Below are 10375 nucleotides of genomic sequence, written 5' to 3'. Positions count from 1 at the left end.
GTTTGCTGGGAAGGGACATGGGGAAACTTTCTGGCGTGAGGATTCTGTTCTGTAGCTTGATAGGGGTTCAAATTGCACAGGGGTGTGTATTTATAGAAACTCATCTAATGGTATGCTGGTGATTTTTTTCATTTCATTGTATATGAATTTTATGTGAAAAGAAATTTTAAACAAATACTGGAATTGTAAGAAATAGTGAATTTTTGTTAGTAATATTGAAGTATTTGGGGGCATGTATCAATATGTACAACTTACTTTGGAACGCCATGAAAATTATATGAGTTGCTGGATGGATAGAGAATCAATATATGATAAAGCAAATATAGTAAAATGTCAACTGAAGAAACTATGATTGGAAATTTTATGATAGAATGTTGAGAACAAAAGAGAGTTGAGGCTAACGGGCAGATTGCCTGTAAGATGGAGTCCTAGCCCTGGAAAAAGACACTAGACTCTAGCTGATATACAGGGGAACAGACAAAGGAGGCTACTGGGTCCAGAAATTGGCTTTCTTTGCTCCGTTCGAACTTTGGCAATGAACCCAGGGGCTGAGTCATTTTGTTAAGACCCACTGGCTCATGCTCTCTGTAGTCAGTGACTTTAAGAGCTCTTAACGGATCTGTTCTAGAAATCTGGAACAGAGAGGAGTTGTTTGATACCATTTAGTCTCTATCTACTGAGAACCTATTCTGTGCCATTCTCTGTGCTAGGCTTTGAAGAGACTATGATGAACTGAATAAAAATGGCTCCTGCCCCTTTATGATCTTACCGTTAATAAAATCTGCTCTTCTTCTACCTCTGTTGTTATTGACACTCCAACTAGAAGACTTGCAAATTCCTTTTACAAGCCTTGTTGACATTTCTTCAATCTCTCAGTTCACAAACCCCTTGCTAATTTGAACCTCAATACCTCTATCTAAACAGAAAGAAATTTTTTTCTTGTTTTACCCTCTTGGGAGTGAAACTTAACACAAGAAGATCCCCAAAGCCTCAAAATAGCTCAGCAAGATATTGGACACATGCCTAGTGACCCGAAGTTACCTTACGCTCTCCTGAAGTAGAGGTGTGAGAGAGAAAGGGTAGTAGGCTGCTAAGCTCGACCCTCTGCCCCACTTCCAACACAGGTCACATCCATTACCATTCCTTGCCCTGGCACCACGACGTGACCTTGAATCCCATGTGACAAATCCGATTGCTCCAGCCTCACTTTCAGCATACAAAAGAGAAAATTCCTTCCTTAAACGTCTGTTTTCCCTAACATTCTTGGTAGAATGGGGGCAGGTTTTGAGCTATTTATGTTACAAGTGACCCCGAATTGGTTGAGTGGTACCATACTCAATAAAAAGTAAATAAAAATCGGTTGCCTCCATTAGAAAGGCTGCCACGGTTTCTTTCCATACAGTGACTCATCCCTTTGCTTAACTGAATACTTTCCCCTCTGGGACGTCCAGACCATCACTTTTTTGTCACCTTTACGTGCTTACAAATCCACCAGCTCTGAAAACCTCTTAGCAAGGTGATCATTCCAGCTTCTCACTGCCCCTCCTCCTGCCTGAAATCTCTTTGTTTCTTCCTCTGTCCTTTGTCTCTTCTCCTTCCCCAAGAATTTTACCTCTCAGAGGTTTAAATATCTGTTTTCCTTCCCTGGAACGCTATTTTTTCAGACAGTTGGATTTTCGGGAGGTAATGATATGACTCGGAGAAAATAAGTGCTTGTTTCCCTATCTCTGGTGCCAGTTAAGGTGATTGGTGTTCAGGACTTTCGGAAGCTCTTTGAAAACAACAGGGCTAGTCAGATTCCAGCAATTTACCTTCTGCAGGCTGAGCGTGTCTGGGCAGTGGCTGCATAATTTGGATGGAGTCATTACTGATGAGACAGAGTTGGCTCAGCCAGGGAGCACTCGTTGCTCTTTTAAACTCCACGGCATCAGGGATGAAGTCACCTTTCTTCTTTTAAAACCAACAGATTGGCCCGTAAGTCCCTGTCCCTTCTGTTAGAACTTGTTTTTTTTTTTCTCCTGCTGGCCACCAGGACCGTCTCTCAGGTAAGGGAGCTCGGATTTTGTGGGTTTCCATCCGGGAAAGCTTGATTTGAGGGGGAGTTTGGAGGGCACCCCTGGGTAGAGTGGGAGTCAGGTTGAGGGACACGCTGGGGGAGGAGGAGGGCTGGGTCCCAGCCAGCTAGTGTCCACCTGGTGGGCTGGCAGGCGGTGAGCTGGGTGAGCAGAATCCCACTCAGCTCCGAGCTGCAGTGGCAGGTTCTCACACGGGACGTGGAAATCGAATCTGGGCTTGGTTTTGCGTTCCTGTTGTATAACCAGCACGCTGGTGAAGTGGCGACGAGTGGTCTCCTCTGGGCTGGGGCCGTCCTAACTGCTTTGCCATCCGAACAACTGGCTTTGTGTTTGGGGTAGAGCCCTTCTAGGGTCCCATGAGAAAAGCTGATGTGCAAAAAAGCAGCAGCTCTCTGGAAAGCCTTCACTCGCTGGAGTCTAGCAGGAGACAAAGGGGCCCCCCGCGCCCTGTTGTAACATGCAGGGACCTTGTGTAAACAACGGCTGTGCCGCCGTGTGGGCCAGAGGAGTGTGAACACGTCTCAGCGCCTGTCCAGACGAATGCGCAGGAAAGGAGCTGAGCGTTGGGGTGTGCGTGTGCAGGTAGACCTGTGCGCCTAGGGACTTCCTGAAAGCTCCCTGCGACACTTCCGATGAGTTATTGGAGGCTCTGTCCCTGCTTGAATCATACAGCTCTTATTAGCTCTGAAGTCTCAATAAAGACATCTTGGTTATCACAGAGGCGCCTGCAGGGTGATAGATGGCTTTTGGAGAGAGAGATGAATCACTGTGGAGTGAGAACATTGAGAATTATGGAGCCCCTTTATTGCTTGCTACGGAACCCTGCCACACGGGGTATCAAGTACGTTCATCTATAACCTTTGAAGGGAGCATGGAATCTCGTTTCGATAAGAGATGCTTGTTCTGCTTTAAATGCAATTGCCTACTGGCTCCCGCACGTGCTTACGTGTTCACCTCAAACTTGGCATGTCCAGAACCCGTCCTTACCTGAAACCCACTCCTCTTTCTGTGTCCTCCAGCTCAGCAAAAAGCACCTGGTTTTCCATGACAGATTTCTGAACTTCATCTTTGACCCCTCCTTCATCCTTGCATTCCCACATCGAGTTTGCGATTCTGCCTCCGTGTCACCTCTGAAAGCCACCCATTCTCACACCTCCATGGCTATTTTCCTAGTTTAAGTCAGAATTACTGCCTTTTGGGAATACGGAAGCCTCCCATCCCAGCTTTCCCTCTCCTCACCTTTGCAGGGCAGCTGGCACGATTCTGCTACAGTTGATCAGCACCTGTGCAATCCAATCCATCACTAATCTGGTGGTTCTGCCTCCTTAACATTCCTCGCAAATGTTCACATCTCCCCCTCTCACCACCACTGCCTTGCTCTGACCTACCAACACCCTTTCCCTGAGTTATGATGGCAGCCTCTTAGCTGACCTCCCTGCTACCAGGCTCACTCCCGTCCTAGTAGAAGACACTTTAAACTTCTTATGTTTCCAAGCTTTTAAAGGACATTTTGTAAAGAGCAGAACTTGAAACACTTACTACTCTATCTGGGGTTTAGAAGCATCAGCATTTTTATGACTTTTGTAGATACTTCCAGGAGGGAGGCAGAGAGAATGGGGGAAGGAGGGGGCTGCATATGGCAGCGGGCAGATGGCCTGAGGAATATGTCAAACTCATGCCTTGCAACCATGTGGGTCTACAGTTGAATCTCAGCTCCTCTTCCTAGGATGGCCTTGACCAAATTGGTAAGCCTTCTTGAGACTCATTTTCCTCAACTGTGAAATGGAATGGAAGTAATAATGCCAGCCTCGCTAGGTGAATGTAACAGTTAAACGGGAAGGCTGTGAAACACAGCAAGCTCGGAAACCTAGCAATTAAGAATTTTTAGTTCCTTTCCTTCTTTCCATTCCTTTTAAGGCTTATAATCTCTAACTATCACGTATCTTGGAAGTGTCTGTGTGTGTGTGTGTGTGTGTGTGTGTGTTTAATTATCTGCTTTGGGCACAGTAGAAAGAAGGAATGGTAAAGAAATACATGAGAACTCTCTTAAAAGAATTTGCAGTTTACTTAGGGAGGCAAAGCAAACCTCAGGAATATAAGAACATCTATATTGTTTTTTTATATATTCTGCAGTTGTCATGTGTCTAGTACCAGTTGAGCACATAAGCAGGGAGGGCTTGTGCAAACAGGTCTGTAAATACCTGTAGACAGAGTATAACTAGATCTGTATCAAGCCATTTTAGATTTCAGTTTTTTGGGTTCCTGAGGATCATCGGCCTCTCTGATGTTGAAGCCAAACTTCCCGGAAGACTCTGTACTTTTAGAGTGACTTAATGACATACGGATTAAGTGACATGCAGTGTGTAAGTGATTTTACTCACTCATCTAATGGTCAAACATTTGTTGTGCAATGACTCTGTGCCAGGTCCTATGCTGTACGATTTCTTTGCAACCCGTCCATGGGACATGGAGGATAATTCTCCTGTTGAATCACAGCTAGCCTCAGGGAATTGTTGGACCAATAAAATAAGAAGAAAGTGACATTGGGGATAGCCATGGCTAGGTTCTAAGAAGTTTGCAGTCTCCTGCTGGGGGTTCTTGGCTTTCTCACTCTGGGGGAAGCCAACATTGTATAAAGTCATGTGATGGGAACCTGGCTCTTGGGGAGAGGGTGTAGCTATACTCTGATGTGTAGTATTTGGCAGTTTTCATAGTATAAGTACTCCCTCCCATCATGGCTGATTTCAGGCTACCAAAGCGATGGTGCTGAATGCAGGGAGGGAAAGACACAGAATTGGCTCTTACAAGTTGGTACGAGCCAGCTCTGGTGCATGCCTGGTAATTCCTCGGAGACTACCATGGTGCGAGAAAGCCAGCTAGGTGGACAGTCTACACGGAGAGAAGCCCAACCAGCCCCAGATTTTGCAGCCATTTGAATTAAGGTTCCAGGAATGAAGCCTTCCATGAGTCCAGACCCGGCCACTAGCAAAGTGCAGCTTAGGAAGGACCCTGATTGGGACCTGCTCAGCTCAGCTTGGTCAACCCATACAACCTGAAGAGATAACAAATCATATCATCTAAGTTTAGAGGTGGTTGTTCTGCAGCAGAAGGTAATTAGAACACACTGGCAGTCTTGTTTCTGCAGAAGGCAGCCGGCATGGAGCCCCCAAGGGAGTGCAGAGGGGTAGAGGAGTCTATCCAGAGAATTCTTTGTGCATTGTCTCTGGCCTCAGATCACAAAGGAGAAAATGTCTTAGTTAAAAAGACCTGAGGAAGAGACTCTACTTTACCAACTAGTTTTACTATTGTAACTAAATCGGTGAAAAACAATTCTCTTAGACACACACGCGCAATTGCGCACACGCACACACACACTTCTCTCACCTTTGCTTCCATCGCTGTCTCCGCTGGAAGATCACTACTCTCTCCTTGGACTCTGCTTCAACCTCTGCGTGGGATCTGGGGGCAGGGAGGGGAGGGGAGAGGACAGAACAGAACAGTAAGAAGTCAAGGAAATGCCCAATCCTGAGGTCTGGTGGAAAGCCACTGAGACCCCTAGAAAAGACCAGCAAAAAGGAATTAAAACAGGTGGCTTGGGGAAGACACATGGATGAGTAGTTAAAGCATGAATTTTGATATCAGATGACCCAGATTCCAGTCTGGATTCTGACATTTTCTAGTTGGCTAAACTTGGAAAGCATCTTGACATCTCTGTTCTCAGTTTCTCCATCTAAATCTGGGTGATAATGCCATCTCACAAATTTCTCGTGAAGATTAAATGTGATAATGTCTGTAGAGTGCTTAGCACAGTACTTAAAGACGTGCTGAATTAGCAGCAGTTAATCGTAGTAGGAGTGATAGCATTGGAGTCACACTGGTGGCATTGTTGTCACAAGTTTCAAAGCCACGGGCTGCTTGGTAAGCCCTGAGCTTCGGTCTGTCAGTCACACAACAGGTGCCCAATGTAAGTATTCAATAAATACTCAAATCAGATTGCTTATCTATATTTGGAATATTCTACCACCATTTTTCTTGTTTTCTAAAAGATTTTATTCATCTATTTGAGAGAGAAAGAATAAGTGGGGGAGGGGCAGAGGGAGAAGCAGACTCTCTGCTGAGCAGGGAGCTCAACATGGGGCTCAATCCCAGCACCTTAGGATCATGACCTGAGCTGAAGGCAGACACTCAAGCAACTGAGCCACCCAGGCGTCCTGACCATTTTTTTCTTATCGTCCCCCAGATTAAAAAGCATTATTTCTCCTTTAAGTGTGCAGTATGAACCCAGACCATATTTTCTCATTTCTCGGGAGTCCTCTTCATACCTTCTACTGTGTAATAGGTAGTTGAGTCGTTCAGTGCTCACAGTACTCAATACATTTTAACTATTATTATTTTTAAAATTCTATTCAAGGACAAATTGAAGTTGGGTGATTTATGCTGGGATCCTGAACCCAGCATGCTCCAGAAATCTTAAGGTTACTCGCTTATAGATGCCATGACTTTGATAGGACAGCCAGGGTGAAGGATGACATGACTCTTGAGAGCAAGATCTGAGTGTTAAGTTCTCTTGCTTTATTTATACTTTGTGAATAAGAGTTACTAAAACTTTAATCTAAGCACTGACGTTAGGCAGACCTGTCTCAAGAAATGTATGGTTAGTCCAGTCATGTGGATTTTTTAAACAAAGAATAATGCAAACATTCTGTTAAAGAATAGCTGAATAGGGTGTGTTTTTAAAAACCTGTATTATGAAATGTTTATACATTCGTGAGTGTGTGCCTGCTTGGCCCAGACTCCCCCAGTGTTAATGTTTTGCATGACTATAGCACAATATCAAAACTAGGTAACTGACATCAGCACAATCCAAAGACCGTATCAGTTAGATTTTATCATAGATTTTATCAGTTATACATGTACTCATTCTTGTGCATGTATATAACTATATGTAATTTTTATCATGTTAACTTCATGTAACTATCACCACAATCAAGATACAGAGCTGTACCAACACCACCAGGCTCTCTTCTACAACCCCTTTGAATCCACCTCCCATCTCTAGCCCTTTGAAACCATGAGTCTGTTGTCCATCTCTGTAATTTTATTTCAGGAGCATTATATAAATAGAATCATGCAGTATTTAAAGAGTTTTTATTTATGTATTTGAGAGAGAGAGAGAGAGAGAGCGTGCATGTGCGAGCTTGCGTGAGGGAGGGGCAGGAGGAGAGGGAGGACCAGGCTCGCCGCTGAGCAGAAAACCGGCCGCTGGATTCCAGGACCCTTGTATCATGCCCTGAGCTGAAGTCGGCCGCACAGCCAACTGAGCCACCCAGGAGCCCCAGAATCATGCAGTATTTACATGCATGAGATTGACTTTTTCCACTCAGTATAATGTCCCTGAGATCCGTCCAGGTTGCTGCATGTATCAATAGTTGGTTCTTTTTTATTGCTGAGTAGTATTCCACAGTACGGGTGTACCTCGGTTTGCTTAATCATTCATCCACCGGAGGACATTCGGGTAGTTTCCACCTTGGGGCTATTACACAGAAAGCTGCTGTGAGCATTTGGGTGCAAATTTCTGTATGAATGTAAATTGTCATTTCTCTGGAATAAATGCCTGAGAGTGTAGTATCTGGGTCTTATGGGCAAGTCCATTTCTAGTTTGAAAATGAGCTGCCAAATTACTTTCTAGAGTGGCCATAACTTTTTGTATTACCACTGGCAATGTATGAGTAATGGAGTTTTTCTGCATCTTCGTCAGCATTCAGTGTTAGCACTGTGTTTAAGTCACTCTAATAGGTGGGTAATGATATCTCATCGTGATTTTAATTTGCATTCTCTAATGGCTAATGGTGTTGAACGTCTTTTCATGTGTTTATTTGCCATCTGTGTACTTCTTCAGTGAAATGTCTACTAATGTTTTTTGCTCATTTTCTAATTGGATTGTTTTTTTACTGTCGAGTTTTTGAGTTCTTCATATATTCTACAGACATGTCCTTTTTCAGATGTGCAGTTTACAAATATTTCCTCCTCTTTAAATAGGATTTTTCATAGAGCAAAAGTTTTTAATTTTGACGAAATCCAACTTATCAATTTTTCCTTTTGTGGATTATTCATTTAGTGCAAAGTATAAGAACTTTTGCCTGCTCCTAGTCCTCAAAGATTTTACCTTATCTTTTCCTAAAAGCTTAGTTTTACATTTAAGCCCATAATCTGTTTTAAGATAATTTTTGTATAAGGTGTCAGGTTTGGGTTGAAACATGGTACCAAAACCAAACACTATACAGAAAAAGATTGGTACATTTAAATACAGAAAATGTGTAACATATAGATGAAAGCAGTATAAACGAAATCAAAATACAAATGACAGATAGGAAAGTTATTTGCAGTACCTATGTAACATAGCAGAATATACTTTCCTAAATATAAATTTCCTAAAATTTAAATAGTATATTGAATAAGAAAAAAAGTAAACATGGACCAACTACATGAACAGGCTGCTCAGAAGAAAATAAATACAAATGGCCAATAAACTTAAGAAGGGATGATAAGCCCCCAATGTAAGGAGCACAAATTAAAAGTGAGAAAACTTACTTCTTTTTATTACAAAAGAATTACAAAATTAACGTGCATCGTAAGAAATGTAAAAAAGATAAAAAGTATATAATGTTAAATGAGTGTTTCCTTCAAAGCCTCCTCATACCATCCCAAGCCTGAAATCTTTCTCTCTTCTTTCTCTAGAAATAATCTCTATGGAAATTTTGCTGTTCCTTCCAGCTCTTTCTCTATGTGATTAGAAGTGTGTGTGTGTGTGCATGTGTGTGTATGTGTATTTCATTCTTATACAAATTGGGTTCATTTTACAAATTGTTTGCACCTGGCTTTCTATAACTGACATCATCATCATGCTTTTCACATTGGCTATTAGAGTCACCTTATTTGTTTAAATGGCTGCATAGGATTTACAGTGTAACTACACCTTATCTTATTTAACTATTTATTGAGAGGCATTCAAGTGTTTCCTTTTTTCTTTCATTACAAGAATGCTGCATTATATCTATATATCTATATCTATATATATCTGTGTTCACTTGTTTTACAGCTATATTCTGTAGGATAGATACTCAGAAGTGAAATTGCTGGATCAAAAGGCACATGAATTTTATAGTAGAGAATATGCCAAATTGCCATCTCAAAAGCTGTCTCCATTTATTCTTCTACCAAAATGTGAGGATACCTATTTCTTCAAAAAGTCACCATCTCTTGATATTAACCAATGCTTTAGAACACTTTGACAATGTGATGAGTGAAAAAAGTCAGCATTGTTTTAAACTGCATTCTCTGAGTATTGAGAGATTGAACGTGTTTTTATACGTTTATAGTTCGTGTCTGCTACTCTGTTAATTGTCAGTTTATAACTTTGCCTGTCTCTCTGTTGACTGTCATTTGCTTGTTGCTATGTGAAACTCTTTTATAGTCTGGATATTAATCTTCTTATACATGCTATAAATATTGTCTTCCTTCACTCGTTTTTATTTTACTTTTCTTTATTGTGTCTTTTTTTTTTTTAGAGAAGTTTAATTTTATGTAGTGCAATCTGTCTATCCTTTATTTTATGGCTTCTAGATTTCACATATTAGCAAAGTTTTACCACTTCTAAAATGCTCAGGGATTTGCTTTTATTGTTTGGATCTTTTATTTGTCTTGAATTTATATATCATGTGAAATAGGAGTTCACCTTAAAAAATAGCCAATTAACCAAATACTCTTTATTGGATAATCTGTCTTTTCCCCACTGACTTGAAATGCCAATTTTCCTATACGCCAAATCAATTTCATTCATTATTTTTAAAACTTTTCAATCTATGCAAATAAATAATTTATCTATTCTGCCAACAAAATCACGTTGTTTTAATTACTTAAGCTTTATAATTTGTTGTATTATGGAAAGTAGGTACCTTCTCAAATCCTGTCATTATTTTTCCTTATCAACAGTTTCTAGGTTAATAAGCAAGATGCATTAGTAAGGGAAAAAGCCAGCCACAGGAAGAAAAGATATGTGTGTGTTTGTGTATGCAAGCATGTGTGTGTATGTATATATATTAACATATTCATAAAAATATATATATACACATATAAAGATATATGAAAACATATATAGATGTGTGTACATATATACATGTAGATATTTGCATAGGCACAGATAACTTTTGGTGGGGCACACCAGACCCTATAATAATTACCTCTAGGGAGTGGGACTGTTGGAGATTCTACTGATGAGTGAGATTTACTTTTCACTTTGC

At 41.3% G+C, this 10375-nt stretch overlaps 1 protein-coding gene across 7 annotated transcripts in view; it reads left to right on the top strand.

The window, feature by feature from the left end:
* Positions 1-1817: 1817 nt before the first annotated feature.
* AMOTL1 (angiomotin like 1) overlaps positions 1818-10375 on the top strand; it is a 146535-nt gene continuing 137977 nt past the window's right edge. For 2 of the 7 annotated variants that reach the window (XM_045790785.2, XM_087868236.1), the window contains exon 1: positions 1818-2045. The gene's annotated coding sequence lies outside the window, so the exon portion shown is untranslated. Of the gene's footprint in view, positions 2046-2818; positions 2917-10375 lie in introns of those variants that run through there. The other 5 variants (XM_045790789.2, XM_045790786.2, XM_087868238.1 and 2 more) reach the window with 5 other exon arrangements.

Source organism: Ursus americanus, chromosome 16, assembly GCF_024610735.1.
Source record: "Ursus americanus isolate L20-20 chromosome 16, mUrsAme1.1.p, whole genome shotgun sequence".
Lineage (NCBI taxonomy): Eukaryota > Metazoa > Chordata > Mammalia > Carnivora > Ursidae > Ursus > Ursus americanus.
Note: the sequence above shows the minus strand (reverse complement) of the source record. Positions and strands in the feature narration are given on the sequence as shown.